This window comes from Gracilinanus agilis, chromosome 4, assembly GCF_016433145.1.
Source record: "Gracilinanus agilis isolate LMUSP501 chromosome 4, AgileGrace, whole genome shotgun sequence".
NCBI lineage: Eukaryota > Metazoa > Chordata > Mammalia > Didelphimorphia > Didelphidae > Gracilinanus > Gracilinanus agilis.
In genome coordinates this window covers 81,360,558-81,380,957 of record NC_058133.1, presented here as the reverse complement: position 1 = coordinate 81,380,957, position 20,400 = coordinate 81,360,558, and positions in this window count along the sequence as shown.

Sequence of the window (20,400 nt, the reverse complement as noted above, 5' to 3'; positions counted from 1 at the left end):
TGCTGATTGTCAAGTTTCTAGTGTGTGTGCTTTTACACGTGATGAATGCAAACTTTACAAATCAGGGCTTGATTTGTTTTGTTGATTGTCTAAACTTAGGAAAGTATTGATAATGCAAATTAAATGTAAAAGTGTGTCTTTCTCATTTTTCTCTGAGAGGATTGTTAAATGTTTACAAGCATACCCTTGTTTATGTTCCATTGTGTCAATACTCTTATTTTTTTTAGACCTTTACATTATGTCTTAGTATTAATTCTAAGACAGAAAAGTGGCAAGGGCGAGGCAGTTGGGGCTAAGTGACTTGCTCAGGGTCACTTAGCTAGGAAGTGTTTGAGGCCAAATTTGAATCCACATCTTCCTGACTCCAGGTCTACCCACTGCGGTTAGGGTTAGGGTAAATACCCACTGCGGTTAGGGTTAGGGTAAATTCCCACTCTCTGCCCCCATTATGTCAATGCTCTTTTCACTCGTTTAAGGTCCCCTATTTGTGAAATAAGAGCTTTGAATTAGACTATATCTCAGATCCCTTCAGGCCTTAAAAATCCTATTATTCTCCGATTTTAAAACCACTTGAAATTACAGTACAATCCCATTATAAAATACCATTTTGACTCTCTTGCCATTTGACTCTATTGTAAGTTCAGCAACAAGAGGTAATGGACTACATCCTATAGTGTAGGAAGCTTAGCTGGCACTTGTTGTTTTTGTTCCCAAAGCATACTCTAATAAATTTGTACTAATGTACTGGACTAGAACTGTGATTTATTGCTATAGTAACCTCCCAGTGGGGAGAGTCCCTCCACTAATGCATTTCAGTAACTGCTCACCATTTTTAGCTTTGTTTCTTTTTTTTTATTATTTAAAAAAAATTTTTTTAAATGTAGACTATTTTTCTATGGTTACATGATTCATGATTCCCTCCTATTCTTTCCTCCCCCCTCCAGAAGCTGACAAACAATTCCACTGGATTATACATGTATCATTGTTCAAAACCTATTTCCATACTATTAATATTTTCAGTAGAGTGATCTTTTAACATCAAAACCCTAATCAAATCTTTATTGAACTATGTGATCAATCATATGTTTTTCTTCTGCATTTCTGCTCCCACAGTTCTTTCTCAAAAGTCCCCCTGGATTGTCCTGGGTCATTGCATTGCTGCTAGTAGAAAAGTCTTTTACATTTGATTGTGCCATAATGTATCGGGTCTCTGTGTACATTGTTTTCCTCGTTCTACTTCTTTCACTCTTATAGCTTTGTTTCTTTAGGATACCAAGGAATCAAGTGACTTATCTGAGATGGCATTTTCATTACTGTATATGGCAAAGTTGGTACTTGAACTCTGGTCTTGCTGACTGATCCCTGCTCTCTTTCCCCCCTACACCATGCTCCCTCTTACTTAAAGCTCTTAAAGCTTAAAACTACTGTAAGACTATTGGGGCACCCTGCATAGAATAACTAGAAAATACCTTTCAACTCATCTCGGCTTATCTACCCTTAAGTTATTATTTCCAGGCATTTCGAGTTTATGAACTCTTCATACAATAATTTCCAAGAATTTTGAATTTAAGTGATAGAATTCCTACTATAACAATGCATTTTGAAATTATAACAATCCTGTGATAGCTCAGTAGAACAGAGGAGTCAAGGTCACATTTTTGGTTTCTCTTTTGGATTGAAGCTTCCCATTATGAATCCTAAATTTAAAAATTATGATCCTGGGCAAGTCATTTCACCTCATTTGCCTAGTCCTTGCTCCTCTGTCCTGGAGTTGTTACTAAAATAGAAAGTAAAGATTTTTTAAAAAAAAAATGAGTTGAAAGGGTGGACTGTCATTTCAACTATAATCTCAGGATGTGATGTTGATAGACAATTAATTCACTCTGTCAATTAACTTCTTTTAAGTGTGACTGGGAATAAGTGTATCTTTATATGATAAAAAATTAATCAAATTAAACTCTTGTAAGTAGTGTCTTCTATTAGAATGTGAGTTCTTTAATTGATGCAGAGCGAAAGGAGCAGAGCCAGAAGAACTCTGTACACAGAGACTGATATACTGTGGTAAAATCGAATGTAATGGACCTCTGTACCAGCAGCAATACAATGACCCAGGACAATTCTGAGGGATTTAGGGTAAAGAAAGCTACCCACATTCAGAGGAAGGACTGCAGGAGAGGAAACATATAAGAAAAACAACTGTTTGAACGCATGGGCTGAGGCGGACATGATTGGGGATGTAGACTAGAAACTACCACACCAATGCAACTAACAACAATTTGGAAATAGGTTTTGATCAATGACACATGATAAAACCAGTGGAAATGTGCATTGGCCATGGGTGGGGGGGAGTTTGGGGGGTGAAGGGGAAGTAGGAGCATGAATCATGTAACCATGTTAAAAATGAATATTAATAAATGTTTAAAAAAAAGAAAAAAAAAAGAATGTGAGTTCCTTGAGGGTTGGGACTGATTTTTTGCCTTTTAAAAAACATATATAGCCAGAATTAGCAGCATATTTGGAATATAATAAGCATTTAGTAAATGTTTGTTGATTGAGAAATCCCTTTAAAAGTTGGTCTAGGGGCAGCTGGGTAGCTCAGTGGATTGAGAGTCAGGCCTAGAGACGGGAGGTCCTAGGTTCAAGTCCGGCCTCGGACACTTCCCAGCTGTGCGACTCTGAGCAAGTCACTTGACCCCCATTGCCCACCCTTACCAATCTTCCACCTATGAGACAATACACAGAAGTTAAGGGTTTAAAAAAAAAAGTTGGTCTAGTATAAAAAAACTCAGAAAGTTAAAATAATTTACAATGTAACCATTATTTAGTAGGCTGTGTTAAAAATTACAAATAGAAAATTTGAATTATATTTAATAACTCAAATTTATGTAGCACTTTCCTAACTATATTAGGGCAACCTGAACTTTATTCCAGGCATGGAAACTCTTTTTCACCCCTAAAATGTTCAGTGTTTTCATGCTTATTGATCCTATGAAGATACGAGACTACCCTAAAATGCCCCATCCTCCAAAATATCCTTTTCTTCCTTATCTCAACACCCTTTAAAAATATTCCATCTATTCTCTCCACATCAAAGCATGACAGACGGGAAATGTCTAATGAGCAGCAGCCAGTGCTATAACTAGGAATTCTTGCTCAGGAAAAAATTCAGTTATGACAGTGGCAGCATGGAAAATGGTCCAACAGTAATCATTCAGGGTTAAGGAGAAAGAGAGACTATTTTTTAGGAATGCCAAGTGAGCTATGGGGACGGTAGTCACCACAGGAAGAAGTATTCACCCAGGTCAGCACCCTGGGACAGAGCTGTGTTACTTCTATACTATCGATGTTTTTTCTTGCCTCTGTCTCTGTATCAGTGCTATAGAATGCACACCCTCTTCAACCCCTTAAAATTCCCAACTCCCTTCAAAGTATATTTTAGGTGTCATCTCTCTTAGAAGGTCTTTCTTGATACCTCCTAGTTATTAGTGTGAGTGCTCTCTCTAGAAAACGTGTGTGTGTGTCTATTATATGCAGTGTGTTACACACATACACATATATCCACTGCATATAGTGCACACACACATGCACACATATCCACTGTAGCCAGGTAACACAGTGGATAAAAAGCCATGCCTAGATTTGAGAAGACCTAAATTCATATCTGGCCTCAGAAATGTAAAATCTGTGTGTATGACCCTGGACAAGTCATTTAACCCCGTTTGCCTCAGTTTCCTCATCTGTAAAATGAGCTGGAGAAGGAAATGGCAAACCACTCCAGAATCTTTGCTAAGGAAACTCCAAATGGGGTCAAAAAGTCAGACAGAACTAAAACGAATGAACAACAACAAACATATATTTTATTTGCTATCTTGTATAAATGCTATATTCCCTTCAGTAGAATATAATCTCTTTGTACACAGATGCTTTCATTTTAGTCTTTGTGTCCCCAAAGTCTAATTGAATTTAATGACTCCGCTAGCAGCTGCTACCCCAGGACCAGAGTGAGGCACGAATCATACATCAGCAAAAGAAAATTCAAGGATCACAGAGCAGAGGGTAAACCCAAACCCAAGGAAACAGGAAGGTCTAGAGACCAAATAAGACCTTGGGCAAAAGCAGCTAAACTTGGGATAGGCAATGGAAGTCACAAACAGAAGAGGCAATAGTCAAAAAACAGGAAGCAACCAGAGGCAGATGAAACGTAGCTGGTTGTGGTGTAGACAAGCTATCATTTGAGAAAGAATGTAAATTAATCAAATTTTCTGTTTTCACGTGCTTTGATGGCATCCCTTCCTCCCCACCCCCATTTCTCAGTGTCCTTCTTCCCCATAGGCATCCAGTGCTCTCACATGCTAGAAACTTCCTTTTGTTGGAAAACAGAAGCATACCAGCAACATTTATGCTCATGTCTTTAAGAAGGCATCTATTAGGGGCAGCTGGGTAGCTCAGTGGATTGAGAGCCATGCCTAGAGACGGGAGGTCCTAGGTTCAAATCCGGCCTCAGACACTTCCCGGCTATGTTACTCTAGGCAAGTCACTTGACCCTCATTGCCTAGCCCTTACCACTCTCCTGCCTTGGAGCCAATGCACTGTATTAACGTATTAAGACATCTACTAAAACCAGAGAAGGCACAGAGTTTATAATCAGTGTTAAGAAGACACTAATCCAATCAAACTAACTTCCATCCTAATGTGAATCTCTAACTGTTTCCACAAGATTACCTTTAAGAGAAAGTTTTCTGAGGTACCTTCAGAAAACTTCATTTATTAGTAATACTAGTCCTGCTTCCTCTCCCTCTCTTTCCCAGAATATTAAAAATATGAGGCTCACACTTCCCAATTGGAAAATGGCCAAAGGATATAAACAGTTTTAAGAAAAAGAAATAAAAATTATAATTAGCCTTATTTAAAATGCTTTAAGTCTAGTAATTAGAGAAATGCAAATTAAAATAATTCTGGGGTTCTACCTCACACCCATGAGATCTGCAAAGTTGACATAAAAAGGGAAAATGAAAAATACTAGGGGAGTTTTGGGATAATGGGGGCATTAATGCACTGTAGATAAAGCTGTGAACCATCTAGCCATTCTAGAAAGCAAACTGGAAATATGCTCAAAGGTTCTTAAACTGTGACCCAATAATGTCACTCCTAGGTCTATATCCTGAAGAGAACAAAGAAAGAGAAAAAGGATTCCAATGTACAAAAATATTCCTAGCTCTCTTTTTGTGGGAACAAAGAATTGGAAACCGGGGGATTTCTATCAAGTGAGGATTAGTTGAACAAGTTATGGTAGTTGGATGTGATGGAATACTATTGTTCTCTAAGAAATGATGAAGGGGATGGTTTCAGGGAAATTTGAAAAGACTTGTGTACGAGCTATATAAAGTGGAGTCAGAAGATGCAGGAGGACATTTTATTCAATTACTATAATACTACATAAAAACAAACAACTTTGAAAGACTTAGAATGCTGATCAGCACAATGACTACCCATGTTTCCAGACTACTCATGATAAAACAAGTTACCTCCTAATGGAAAAGTGATTGACTCAAGAGTAAAGATTGAAGCAAATTTTTTTTGGGCAACTAAAAAAAATTACAGGACACAGAACCTTGACAGACTAGTCCATTTATAAGAATTGTCATACTAGTCACTTACAAGAATTATACTGGTCAATTGTTAGAAGAGAAAAATGAGTTGTTAAATCTAAGAGATGAAATCATTAGATAATAATTCGAGATATCAATTAGTTGTGCTCCAAAAATGTGTCTAGATGATGTGCCATTTTCTCTTACCACCGGTTGACCTAGGTCTGGGTCACAACTCTGGTCTTCTGTTTACACCTCTTTAAAATGAGAGGATTGGAGTAGACAGTCTCTAGGATCCCCTCCAGTTTTACCAGCCTGTATTTCCAAGCTGATCATACTCTATTTAAATCTTATGATCCTGACAGTTGAAATCTGATTAATTTTAATGGCCAATCTTGGCACAGGAGAATAAATGTTGAAGCACATATCTTCTCTCTCTGTTGAGTGGTTCAGGATTGTGGGTGGGTGGGTATAACATTTCATATACTGCCAAGAAAGTTGCTACTATGTCAAATAGTTTTGCTTAAACTGTTTTCATTTCTTACCAACGAGGGCTCAATTGATATGTGATATGTTTGGGTGGCAACAGTGGTAATATCTGGAAAGGACTTGGATATAAAAATAAGAGGCAATTCCAAATTTTTAAAAATATAAATTGGCCAATGAAGGGGAGGGGTAATGCTATCTTTTTTCCCCTTTATATTGTCTGAGAACTTTTATTATCATTACATCTAGGACATGTAAAGCCCCTCAGGGTCATACATCAAATAAATGTCGGAGCAGGACTTGAACCAAGGTCTCCCTGACTCCAACTCTGAAGCAATGATCACTATACCATGTTGTCTCTCTTTTCTATTATTCACTTCATTATTATTCATTACAATTCACTTCTTATATTAATCTACTTTTTGTTGAGCATGGGTTTGGGGGGTTTATATATCATTGCTTCTTGTGGAACACCCAAATAGCACCAAAAAAAGGAGTGTTAAGCCAATCAGAGCATGCATTAGTTCTACTTGAAAGAACATGCACATCATTCATTTCCTTAATACCTAGAGAGAGTATCCCCTATGAGTATTATTTGTTATCCAGTAGGTGGCTCCCTTGAAGTCCTAGTACCATGCTAGAGATGGAGTACAGTTGGGTATGCTGTATGGCTAATAAAATTTGTTTATCTGCGGTGATGAAGACAGCCTCAGTTTTTTGGAAGAATAATTTTAAGATTGGCATCTGAGCATCTTAACATTATTGGGCAATTTCAGCTAGTTCCAGGGTTTTTGTTCTTAATTCTAAAACATTGCAGATGTTTATTAGAGTATGTGGAATTCTAGTCCTAGAGGCAGTTTAGTGTAGTAGATAGAATGCTGGACATGGAACAAAGCAGGCTTGGTTCAAATCCTGCCACTGCCACTGACTAGCTATGTGATCTTGAGTAAGTCATTTCAGTTGGATTTCAGTTTCTTCAAAAATGGGCATAATAATACTTCTATCAACTATCTCCGTGTTGTTGTTAGGCTTAAATTTATATAAAATGTTTTATAAATTTAAAATCATCTTTCTTTCTCCCCTATATATTTGGGAAAGAGAAGGGAGATTAAATTCTCTTCTATGGAAAGGATGAAAGAGGGATAGGGTAGATCTTGCTATTTCTTGTATTTATTTGGACAATGTGAATAATATAAAAACATGGAGGAAGGGATAGGGGAATAGAAAATAAAGAAACCCTCCTCAGTAGACCAATATAATCATAGGTTCAGTTTAAAAAAAGCCTTTGTGGTTAATTATTTATGCCCAACATGTATCTTACCTCTTTTTGCCCCAATATACTCTACATAAAGCATTTAAGTTCTTTGTTTTTTGTCACCAGCATAATATCTTGTCTACAGTAGGAACTTACTAAATGTTTATTGGTTTATTCAGTTTAATTTAATTCAATAAACATTTACCAAACACACAGACAAGGTTTAGTGTGGAAATACAGTAAATTCAACCTGGAAACAAGTGAGAATGGGATATGTTTGGGAGGTAAAAGTCACAAGAGGCAACAAGATGGTTCAGTGCATAAAGCACTAGACCTGGAGTCAGGAAGACTTGAGTTCAAATCTGCCCTGAGAACCTGGGCAAATTTTTAACTCTGTTCACCTCAGTTTTCTCATCTATAAAATGAGTTAGAGAAAGAAATGGCAAACCACTCCAATGTCTCTGCCAAGACAACCTCAGATGGGGTCATGAAGAGTCAGACATGACTGAACAACAATTATAGTAGTCTTTTAATTGGTCTTCCAGCATCCAAACCCTTCCCCTCTCTGATTTATCCTCTTTTAAACTGTGAAATTCTTAAAACATATCTGACTATAATAATAACTCATATTTATATAGTAATTAAAATTTTGCCAAATACTTTCCAAATGTTATTTCACTTAATCCTCATAATAACCCTAGGAGTCAGTTGCTATTATCCCCATTTTGCAGATGAGGAAACTGAAGTGGAAGTTACATAGCTAATTAGTGTGGGCTGGATTTGAATTCAGGTCTTCCTGACTCCAGGTCCAGTCCTCTATCCATTGCACCTCCTAACTGCCTCTGTCATTCTGTGACCAAGTTATTACTGTAGTCAAATCTTTCAGTGGTTCTCTACTACTTTAAAACAAAATATAAAATCTTCAATCCAGCATTTAAAACCCTCCAAGAAGAAACTACCATGATAGATTTTGAAAATATTAATCTATTTTGTGCACTCTCTGTTCACGTTAAATTAGCCAGTGCCTGACATTTCAACTCTAACTTCTGTGTATTTGCAAAAGGTGTCCCTCAAGTCTTGAATGTACTCCAGTCAATCTTCAGCCTTCTGGAATCTAGTTTTCTTTAAAACATAGCTCAGATGTCAGAAGGTATTCTATAGGAGACCTTTCTTGCTCCCTTTAAATGGTAGTACTATTTATTTTTAAATTGCTTTTTATTTTTCAATTTATTATTTATTTAATTAAAAGGAACTAATTACTTTTAAAAACGATTTATACTTTATTAAAAATATTTAAATTTATCTTTAAGTTATTCTAGGTATGCTCTGTATAAACTTGCATTTGAATGGCATTGTAGCCTCATGAATAGAGAGCCACCATATAAGTCAGGAAGATGATGGCTTAAGTCCTGATTGACTCATATTGACCTGTGACCCCAAGCCAGTCATTTAACCACTGAGTGCCTCCAGGGAATTAAGACTATAAATTGCTGAGTAACTGCCAATCTGCCCCAGGAGAGAGAGCTTCCTCAGTGGGAGTCCCCTAGACCAATATAATCATAGGTTCAGTTTAAAAAAACCCTTTGTGGTTAATTATTTATACCCAACATGTATCTTACCTCTTTTTGCCCCAATATACTCTACATAAAGCATTTAAGTTCTTTGTTTTTTGTCACCAGCATAATATCTTGTCTACAGTAGGAACTTACTAAATGTTTATTGAATTAAATTAAACTGAATTGAATCACCATCTCATTTTTCTTGGCTTTCAACTCTTTGTTAATCATTGACCATTCCCCCCATATTTCTTGATGTAGTGATCATTCTTTTTGCCAGAAAAAAAAAGGAAAAAGTTGAACTGTTTTTGCCTTCTGTCTGTTCTTTGTTTTCTTCATCACAATCTAAATTCCTAGTCCCTGTGGTATAGAAGCTTAAATAGAGTATGAGCGTGGAGGAAAGATTAAGGAAAGAGATTTTAGATTTTAAAAATTCCTGTGGATATTTAATGCTTCAGAAGACATAAGTTCCAGTTCCAGTTCCACCTCTTACTAACAATGTGACCCAAGACAAGCCATTTTGAGCCACAGTTTGCTCATTTCTTAAATAAGGGAAATTCTCATTTGGAAAATGGGGATTTTGTTAACTTAGAAAAAACACAGAACTATTAAATAGTCATAAAAGCCACTCTTTAATTAAGGAAAAGGGGGAACAGGGCTGATTAGGCCTCCACTCAGAGCGGCACTCCAAGTGCCTTGGAGGATTGAACACCTCTAGCTCGGTCCCCAGGGAGTGCCACCGTGCTAGATGAGGACTCCTAGAAACAAAAGAAATAGGGGAATTTATATACCATTTGGGAAGACCCAGCTTGGGAAAGGAATCATAGCCAGAGGCTAGGGTGTAAGGGAAGGGGCTACTAACTATGGATACTAAAGGATGGTACCTGCCCAGGTGGGTCTTCCTGGGAGAGGGTCTCTGATTACAATGGGGAAGACTACCTAAGACAAAAGGATATTTAGCATATGTCTAGCTCCACCCTAGGGTCCATTTTTCAGTCTGGAACTGCTAGCCTGAGATTCCTTTCAAAGAACAAACACAAGCTTTGGGGGGCTCCAACCTACAAGCTCTTCCTAAAACTTGGAGTTCATCAGATCTCATCAGGCCACAAGTTTGGGGTCTCTAGATTCCACATCGACAGATATTAATACTTGCACTCATCTCTTAGACTTACGAAGAAAGTACTTTGTAAAGCATTTCCTGTCGACATGGAATCTAGAGATCCCAAACTTGTAGCTTAGTGAGGTATGATGAACTCCAAGTTTTAGAAATAGCTTGTAGGTTGGAGACCCCAAAGTTGGTACTTGTTCCCTGTTCCCCGTGAGAATCCACCCTGAAGGGAATCTCAGGCTGGCAGTTGCAGACTGAATAATGGACCCTGGGGTAAATGCTAAATACCCTTTTGCCCTAGGTAGTCTTCCCCATGTTATCAAAGACCCTTCCCTGGAAGACTACCTGGGCAGGGACCATTCCTTTAGTATCCTTCGTGTAAGCAGTCCCTTTCCCCTACACCCTAGCCTCTAGGTATGATCCCTTTCTCTAGCTTGATTGTATCCTGTCAGTATAATGTCAATCATCTCTCCCAGCCCCTGGATCTTCCCAAATGGTATTTAAGTTCCCCAATTTCCTTTGTTCCGGGGAGTCATCATCTAGCGCGGTGTCACTCCCAGGGGGATCAGGGAGCAGAGCGAAGCAGTGTTCATTTAGACTCTGCACAAGGCGCAGCTCTGCATAAGAGGCCAAGTAGCCCTCATCCCCCTTTCCCTTGATTAAAGAGTGGTTTTATGACTATTTAATAGTTCTGCGTTTTTTTTAAGTTAACATTCCAATAAATGTAAATGTAACTTTTTTTTGCACAATTACAATAATGTTTTACTCCCCGCCATTTACATCTAAAAAATGTTGGCATTTATCTTCTGATATTTTGATATATGTGCTATCATACAGAATATATTTCCATATTTGTCATTTTGCAGAAGAAGACACATTAAAAGAAAAAACTAATGAAGAAAATGAAGTAAAGAATGGTCTGTTTTGATCTGCGTTCAAACTTCATCAGTTCTTTCTCTGAAGACAAACAGCATATTTCATCATAAACCCTTTGGGGCTGTCATTGATATTGTTATGAGTAAGATTAGATTAGATTATGATGTTGAGAATAGCTGTCATTCACAGTTGTTCATCCTATATTATTGCTATTGCTAATGTTCTGCTGGTTCTGCTTGCTTCACTCTGTATCAGTTCATGTAGGTCTTTCCAGGCTTTTCTGAAATCCTTCTGTTCATCACTTCTTATAGTATAATAGGATTCCATCACAATTATATACCACAATCTGTTCAGCCATTCGACAATTGATGAGCATCCCCTTACTTCTTTTTTTAAAATTTATTAATTTTTTTCATTTAAAATATTTTCCCATGGTTACATGATTCATGATCTACCACCCCTGCCCCCACCTCACTCTTTCCTTCCCACTTTCAAAGCCAACAAGCAGTTCCCCTGGGTTATACATGTATCATTGTTCAAAACCTATTTCCATCTTATTCAAATTTGCAGTAGAGTGTTCTTTTAACATCAAAACCCTAATCATATCCCTATCAAACTAAGTGTTCGATCATATATTTTTCTTTTCTTTTCTTTTAAAACCCTTACCTTCCATCTTGGAGTCAATACTCTATATTGACTCCAAGGTAGAAGAGTGGTAAGGGTAGGCAATGGGGGTCAAGTGACTTGCCCAGGGTCACACAGCTGGAAAGTGTCTGAGGCCAGATTTGAACCTAGGACCTCCCATCTCTAGGCCTGGCTCTCACTCTACTGAGCTACCCAGCTATCCAGCTGCCCCCTCCCCCCCATCATATATTTTTCTAATGCATTTCTGTTTCCATAGTTCTTTCTCTGGATGTGGATAGCATTTTTTCTCCTAAATTCCTTTTTATTGTCCTGGGTTATTGCATTGCTGCTAGTAGAAAAGTTAGTTACATTAGACTGTGCCACAATGTACCAGCCTCTGTGTACAGTGTTCTCCTGGATCTGCTCCTTTCACTCTGCATCAATTCCTGGAGGTCTTTCCAGTTCACATGGAATTCCTCCAGTTCATTATTCCTTTGAGCACAATAGTATTCCATCACCATCAGATACCACAATTTGTTCAGCCATTCCCCAATCGAGGGACACCTCCTCATTTTCCAGTTTTTTGCCACCACAAAGAGCATGGTTATAAATATTTTTGTACAAGTCTTTTTCCTTATCTCTTTGGGGGTACAAACCCAGTAGTGGTATGGCTGGATCAAAGGGTATTCATTCCTTTAAAGCCCTTTGGGCATAGTTCCAAACTGCCCTCCAGAATGGTTGGACCAATTCACAACTCCACCAGCAGTGCATTAGTGTCCCAATTTTGCCACATCCCCTCTAACATTTATCACTTTCATTTGCTGCCATATTGGCCAGTCTGCTAGGTGTAAGGTGGTACCTCAGATTTTTTTTAGTTTGCATTTCTCTAATTAGGACATCCCCTTACTTCTTTCAAGTTCTTTGCCACTACAAGAGAGCTGCTTATACATATTTTTGTACAAATAGATCCTTTTCCTTTAAAAAAAAATCTCTGTGGAGACAGACCTAGGAGTGATATTGCTGGGTCAAAGAATATGCACAGTTTTATAGCCCTTTGGGTATAGTTTCAAATTACTCTCCAGAAAGGTTGGATCATTTCACAACTCCACCAACAGCGCAGTAGTGACCCAATTTTCCCACATTCCCTCCAACATTTATCATTTTATTTTTCTGCCCTATTAACCAATCTGCTAGGTGTGAGGGGGGTACTTCAGAATTGTTTTAATTTACATTTATCTAATCAATAATGATTTGAAGCATTTTTTCATATGACTACAGATAGCTTTGATTTCTTCATCTGAAAATTGCCTCTTCATGTCTCTTAAAAATATGACTTATTTTTAAAAACTATTATCATTGACAGAACATTTGGTACCCAAACCATTTAAATTTTGAAAATGTTATTTGACATGTGTATGAGTGGACAACCAATTGCCCAGAACAAGGAAGAAGGTTAAATGAAACTCATTCTGCCCTGCAGTAATAACTGCAACATTACAAGCCTGAGCCTGCTGCAGTCAATAAAATGGCTTCTTTCACAGAGAAATTGTCATTTCTCTGTGTCTCTGTGCCACTCATTAAGCACTAACCCAGGAGCAATGAAAAGCAAAAAGATATCTGGCCAACATATTTCAGAAGCACATGCTTCATGACTGCACTGCAGAATCATAAAGGGAAGGCAAGGGAAGTGCTTTTTGCAAATCACTTCAATTTATCAAGTTTGTAAGTGTTATTAATTGCTCTTTCCCTTGAATTTTATAGATGCAGAGCTCATGTTATACAGTTTACAGTTGCTGTCTTAATAATAATGCTGTGAGCTATACAGTGCAAATATTATAATTTTTGTTTGACAGATGAGAAAAACCTATTTTTTGCCTGACATTGATTAAGTGCCTAGAACTGAAAGGGCTCCAACTTGTCAGTGAGTTAGGGGGATGTCTATGCCAAGCATGAGAAGACTTCTCTCTCAGAATGGGCAAATCTATTCATATGGCCATGAAGTCAGCTGAAGTGTGTTCTGCAGAGTGCTTAGAGCTTCATTAGACATCAAAGATGCCAATGCCATCCACTGCATCCTGTTGTTTTGACCCTGTCTTACTACTGAACTCCTGTGACTGAGAGTAAAGCCAATGACTTTTTATAGCTCTGCCTTAATGAAATCCAATTTAATCTTTAGTCAAAGGACAATCCTTGCTATTTTACCATTTTATAGCTTTACTCATTTATTATTTTTCTGTTTTACTCCTTTCTCAAAGTCCCAAGACAACAGGCAAGTGACTAAGCAGCAGATGCGATTATACTGGGAGCTGTGGTCATAGCCTTACAAATGATATCAATAGATTTCATTTTTCCTAAAGAAGGCTATATAGTAAGAGTCCAGACTTGAGGTCAAGGGTGGTGATTATGGGGCTGGAGAAAAAGGGAATTTAAAGAAAAATGTAGGCAGGTAAAAACTACAAGTTGTGAGAATTAAATATCTGGGGGACCTGATCTTACCTTAAGTTAGAAAGGCTGGAAACATTAATTCTCTCTTTCTTTCTCTTTACTAATAAATTCTTATAAATTTATATTTACATAATTATATAAATTATGATTAATTTTAATTAAGATTAATTAAATACAAGATTAAATCTTATTTTTAGCAAAGTTTGACAATGGATTGGATATATAAGGCCAGTGAGGAGTTGAGGTTAAGGACATGGATGACCAGGAAGATGGTGATGTTCTCAGCATGATCAGAAAAAGTGGGTATAACCCACACCTAAAATTAAGAGCAGTGGGCCCCAAACTTTTTTGGCCTACCACCCCCTTTCCAGAAAAGATATTACTTAGCACCCCCTGTCACATACTATCACTGCCCCCTTACAGTTATTCACCGCCCCCAAATGCACCTGTGGCCATCACTGCCTCCCTGGATCGCTGCAGCACTCACCAGGGGGTCGTGCCCACTTTTGGAATCACTGATCAAGAGGATCCTAGTTCCACCTTACAGGAATATTAGGGAATAGGGAGTAGATATGATTTTATTGGTATAAGGAACCATTGATATGGAATTCCCTCTCCCAATGTAGGTCAGCATTTTTTTCCTCAAGTTAAAAGTTGTGTCTTATCCAGGGTCACCTGGCCATTGTGTGTTAGAGGGACTTCAGCCCAGGTCTTCCTTGTTCCAATGCTTCCTCTTCTCTTCACTACAACCTGCTGATATTTTAAACATTCCGAAAGAACTAGAGGTTAAAATGATCACTTTTTTTTTCTCTGAGAAACCCTGAGGAGTGAAGAGCTGATTTTGATCTCTGAGAAAATTGTCATGGCAAGGCAAATTAACTTTTTTCCATAACAATGAAGCTATTGATGGTTCTAAGATACACAAAAAGCAATTAATATAATGGAAAGAATTACTGCTCCATGAATAGACAAAGGGAGTATCATTACTAGAATGTTTTCCTGGAGTCTACATTTAAACATATTTATCAGTTGAATGGAGTATTAAGGAATGATTCAAACAATCTAATAAGTTAAATTATAGGGCATTCTTGTCTGAAAATATTCCTTATGTGCCAGTGAAGACTTTATCATCTATTAAATGAATTCAAATATTTTTTATGCCTTTTTCATTTAAAAATAGAAATTTTCTTATTTAGGGACATCTTAGAGTTGAAAAAAGGTTGTCAAATGATGTAGCCACTTAGGCTTTATTATTCCTATTGAGAGAAATCATTCAGAAAATGTTAGGAAGAAATGATATGGGGAGCTTTCAGGTATGGGAATGCTATGGACATATCATGTTCAAGCATGACAAATTGTTGCTGCTTTTCTTGTTCTGGCTGATGACTGTTCAGGGATTTTTATGATGGATGATAGGCTGATAAAACGTCATCTCTGGATTCTTTATATTCTTTTTTCCAATTGCCCAATGATAAGGCTAGACATGAATCTTCTTCATAGATTCTTAGAGGTATTAAAGACCTCAATTGTCGCTTAGCTCATCTTCCTGGCAGGTGCTTATCTTGGACAGGCCATAGGATCATAGATCTTCAGTCATTTATTCACTCTACATATATTTATTAAGTATTTACTATGTAAAGAACACCATATCTGGTATTCAAGGAAATACAATAGCAAAGACATGGTCTCTATATTTAATTTTATAATCTAACAGGAAGATAAGATATAAACATATATAATTATAATGCATGATATCACACTAAAAGTACATTAAAGAGTTGTACAACAGTGTTATGTGAGATCCAAAAGGAAATGCTATTATTATATTTTAATATATTATTTATTTTTCAGTTAAATGTGGAAACAATTTTGGAGAATTGTTTTTTGACATTTTAGAATTCAAGTTTTCTCCCTCCCAACCCCTCCAACCTGGCAGTGAATAGTCTGATATGTTATATCCCTACTTTCATGTAATACATGTTTCCATATTGCTCATGTCATGATAGAAGTCACATATCACACATACAATGAGAATCTTAAGAAGGAAATACAGTCAGACATGGCATGCTTTGATCTGCAGTTCCTTCTTTGACTATGGATAGCATTTTCTTCATGAGTCCCAAGGGACTCATGAAGGGGTTATCTTGGAGACTTGCTTTGTTGATAATGGTTTAACCTTTCACTGTTAATCATTGTATAATTCTGTCACTGTATACATTATTCTCTTGATTCTACTCATTTCACTTTGCATCAGTTCATGTGCTTTTCTGAACTCATCCTGTTTATCATTCTTTATGGCATGATAATATTCCATTGCAACCATATGCCACAACTTGTTGATTCATTCTCCAAGTAATAGACAACCCCTCAGTTTCCAATTCTTTACCATTACAAAAAAATCTGCTAAAAACATTTTGGTACAGGTAGGTCATTTCCCTTTATCTTTGATTTCTTTGGGATACAAACCCAGCAATGGTATTGCTTGGTCAAAGGGTATGTATAGTTTTGTGGCCCTTTGAGCCTGGTTCCATATTGCTCTTCAGAACCGTTATATCAGTTTACAGTTTTACCAAGTGTATTAGTGTCTCAATTTTCCCATGCCCCCTCTGACATTTATTATTTTCCTATTTGGTCATGTTAGTCAAGTAATACAATTTTTGATGCAGATGGTTCTTTTTGTTGAAGTACTTATAAATTTTTGTGGTAACTGATTTTTCTCATTTGTGTTCCCTTCTGAACTTTTTTCTTTTTCTGCATACCTTTAAAATATTTTATTGATGCTTTTTCTTTTTTTATTTCTATGAACTCCCCCCTATCAATAGAAACCTTCCTTTGTTATAAATACTTATAGATCAACAAAATAATTTGACACATTGGCAACATCTATACATGTCTCATCTTAAACCAGTTATCCATCTCTTTCTGTCTAGAGTTCAGACACATTTCATCAACAGTTTTCTGAAATCATGGTCAGTCACAACCTTTTTAGAGTTCTGGATCTTTCATAGTTGGTTTTCTTTACATATTGCAATCATCACATAAATTCTTTTAATTTTACTCTGTATCAATTTGTACAAGTCTTCACAATTTCCTCTGAACTCATTTTTGTCCTTTCTTTTGGTATTATAATATTCCATTATCTTTACTTTCCACATTTTTTCCAGTCATTTCCCAGTTGATAGACACCCATTTTTTCTAATTTTTTCTTCAAAGGGAAGAAAAGTTCAGGGAAGATTAATACCTCTGGTATGAAGGCTTGCTGAGCCCTTTTCAGGGATGCTTTCCTCTTTTGGTGTCCATCTCTCACCCAGTTCCTACCTGTGACTCCAAGAAGCTATAGTATACACAGTGTCCTCATACTGATAAACCATCTTGGCAGGCAGGCTAACCCATTTTGAGGGTAACAAACATGCCTTAAATCTGTTGGTGAGTTAGGAGAATTTCTAACCCCAGCAACTGAAGACTTCCATTGATGGAATGGGTGGATGAGAACAATTTGTTCCAAAAGCTATTAAGGGGGCTGTAGTAAGTGCTGTGGATTACTTCAAGCTTGGTCAAACATTGAAGAAGTCAAGGTCATCCAATGTATTCTGGGCCATTACCAGTCATCCTGAATTTGTCTTGCTATTGGACTTTGATGACTTTAGAAGACTGAGGCCATCAACTCTGTGAAACTCTGCCTTTCTTGAATGCAATTTATATTCATCAAAATATATCACTAAATGATGTCATTTTGGTCCTCTTTGAGTATGAAGGACAACAAAAAATTCTTTGCTACAACAAAAAGTGCCAGTGTACACATCTATATACATATGAGCCCTTTTCTTCTTGTTTGCTCTCTTTTAGGGTATGTGCCAAGTAGTGATATTGATGGACAAATGGTATGCACAGTGAATTTGGGAATATAATTCCAAAATTCTTTCCAGAATGGTTGGACCAATTCATAACTCTTCTAGTAGTGCATCAGTGTGCTTATGCTTCTAGAATTCCTAGAACAACTGCCATTTTCACCTTTTGTCACCTTTGTCAATAAAGTGGGTGTGAAGATTTTTGAGCAGAGGAGTGACATGACCAGTGTACAGATAAGGAAAATTATTTTGACAGCATTATGGTGAATGGGGAAGAGAGACCAGAGATAGTAAGACCTATTAGGCTACTGCAGTGGCCCTACTGGGTAGGATATTAGTATTCAATCTGTGCTGGAACAGCAACAATAGAAATAAGGAGCATATAGATTTAAGAGATATTGCAGAGGTTGAAGTCAATAGGATTTGGTAATTAATTTGTATGAGAGATGGGGGAGAGAAAAAGCAAAGAGAACGCCAAGAGTAAGAACACAGGAAATAGAATGTATGGTAGATAGAATTAGTAAAGTCAGAAGGAGAAGAGAAGAAAGATTATCAAACTCAACTTAAGACATACTGAAATTGAAGTGCTATGAGGATATCCAGAGAGGGCTATCCTTTAGGAATTTGGATCTTGAGGAAAGGACTAGAGATGTATATGGGTCTTTTTTTGTGGGGAAGGGCCACAGCTAGGTGGCCCAGTGGATAGAGTGTCAGCACGAAGTCAGGAAGACTTATCTTCTTGAGTTCAAATCTAACCTCAGACATATATTATCTATGTGACCCTGGGCAAGTCACTTAACCCTGTTAGCCTCAAAAAATAAAAGAAGGGGGGGGTCAGTTAGGTGGTGTAATGGATAGAGTACTAGACCTAGAATTGGGAGGATCTGGGTTTAAATATGACCTCAGACATTTCCTAATTGTGTGATCCCGCTAGCCCTTCTGTCTTAGAGTTGTTACTTAAACAGAAAGTAATGGTTTCAAAAGAGACAATAGGGGTTTAACATTGATTGAGAAATGACTAAATAAGCTGTGGTACATGAAAGGAATGAAATATTACAGTGTTATAAGAAACAGTGAATACAAAGCATTCAGAAAAACATAGAAAGACTTTATATGAATGGATGTAGAATAAATCAAGCTCAACTAAAAAGGTGATGTATAGTATTATAACAATATATAAATGGAAGGAACAATAAAAAAGAAAACTGAGCACTGAGACCAAGGTTAGGCCCTAAGAGAAAGAAATGAGAAAATGCACCTCCTCCTTTCTTTGAAGGAGTGAGGGACTATGAATGAAGAACACTGACTATTTTGTCAAACTCAATCATTATGTTGGTTAGACTTGTTAGACTGCTTTTTCTCCCCTTTTTGAAAATTCTTTGTGTCAGTCAAGTGGCCTAATGGTCAAAATGCCAGGAACTATGCTATGTACTGGGTATATGAAGGCAAAAAAAGACCATGCTTTCAAGGAGCTCATAGTCTAATGGAAGAGACAACGTGCAAACAACATTGTATAGGCAAGACATATGAAGGATAAATTGGGGGTGATCTCAGAGGAAAGACACTAAGATTAAGGGGGACTGGGAAAGGCTTCTTGAACAGGGTGAGACTTTAGCTGAGACTTGAAGGAAGCCAGAAGCCAGAGGAGAGAAAGAGATAGAGACAGAGAGAGACAGAGACAGAGATAGGAAGACACTGAGAGAGAGATAGTGAGAGCATGAATTTAAAAATGGATATTTTAAAAATTAAAAAGGAAAAAATTGAGGCTAAGGTAAAAGTAACTACTAGATACTGTTATAATGTGACCAGATAAAATTCTTTACAGAGCTCCGCTAAGATTTTCCACTTCTCAGAAGCTGGGTGTTACTTGGGAAGAAATCATTAAATATAATTAATAGATAGGGGAAATGAACAATATTTATTTGAATAGAATTGTTTTCACCATTTTCCCTGGACACTGGTTGATTAAGATGAAACACTGGCTAAGACTGACAGTGCCCTGCACATAGTAGGTTTTTGATGACTTGAATGGTGGTAACAAATGGAATCCTACAGGTTCCAGGAGCATACCTATCCTTTAATTAAGAGATTATAGGTCTAGAGAAAGAATTGTTGGAATCAGATGTATGCCGATCAAAGCATACTTTCTTTCACATCAGTGTATTTAGGTTTTTATTTTATTTTGGGGTTTTGGTTACAGAAAAGACCAATATGGGAGTGTATTTTGCATGAAAAGAAAAATAAAATTGAAAAAAGCAAGATTAGATGGAGCAGAATTCCATAGCCTGTACTATTTTTGTTTTTTCAATAAAATTTCTTCTCCCTTTTTTTTGATGAGTCTCTTCTCTCTGTTTTCTGCAATCGTCTTCTCCTTCCTCCTTTTTTGTAGATGAAAGGAAAAGAGGCTAGGCTGGGAGTGTCTCAGAGAGGTAGTTTCTGGAGTAACTATTTGTAAATCAATGAACCACTTCCAGGACATTGCACTTTATATAGAAATGGAAAAAAAAAAAAAAAACCCGCAATTGTCCCAAAGTTGTAGTTTTATTTTCTCTGCAGGAAAAAAAAAAAGGCTCTGGACTATGTAAGAAGTGTCTACTATGAGCATCTCCCCGTT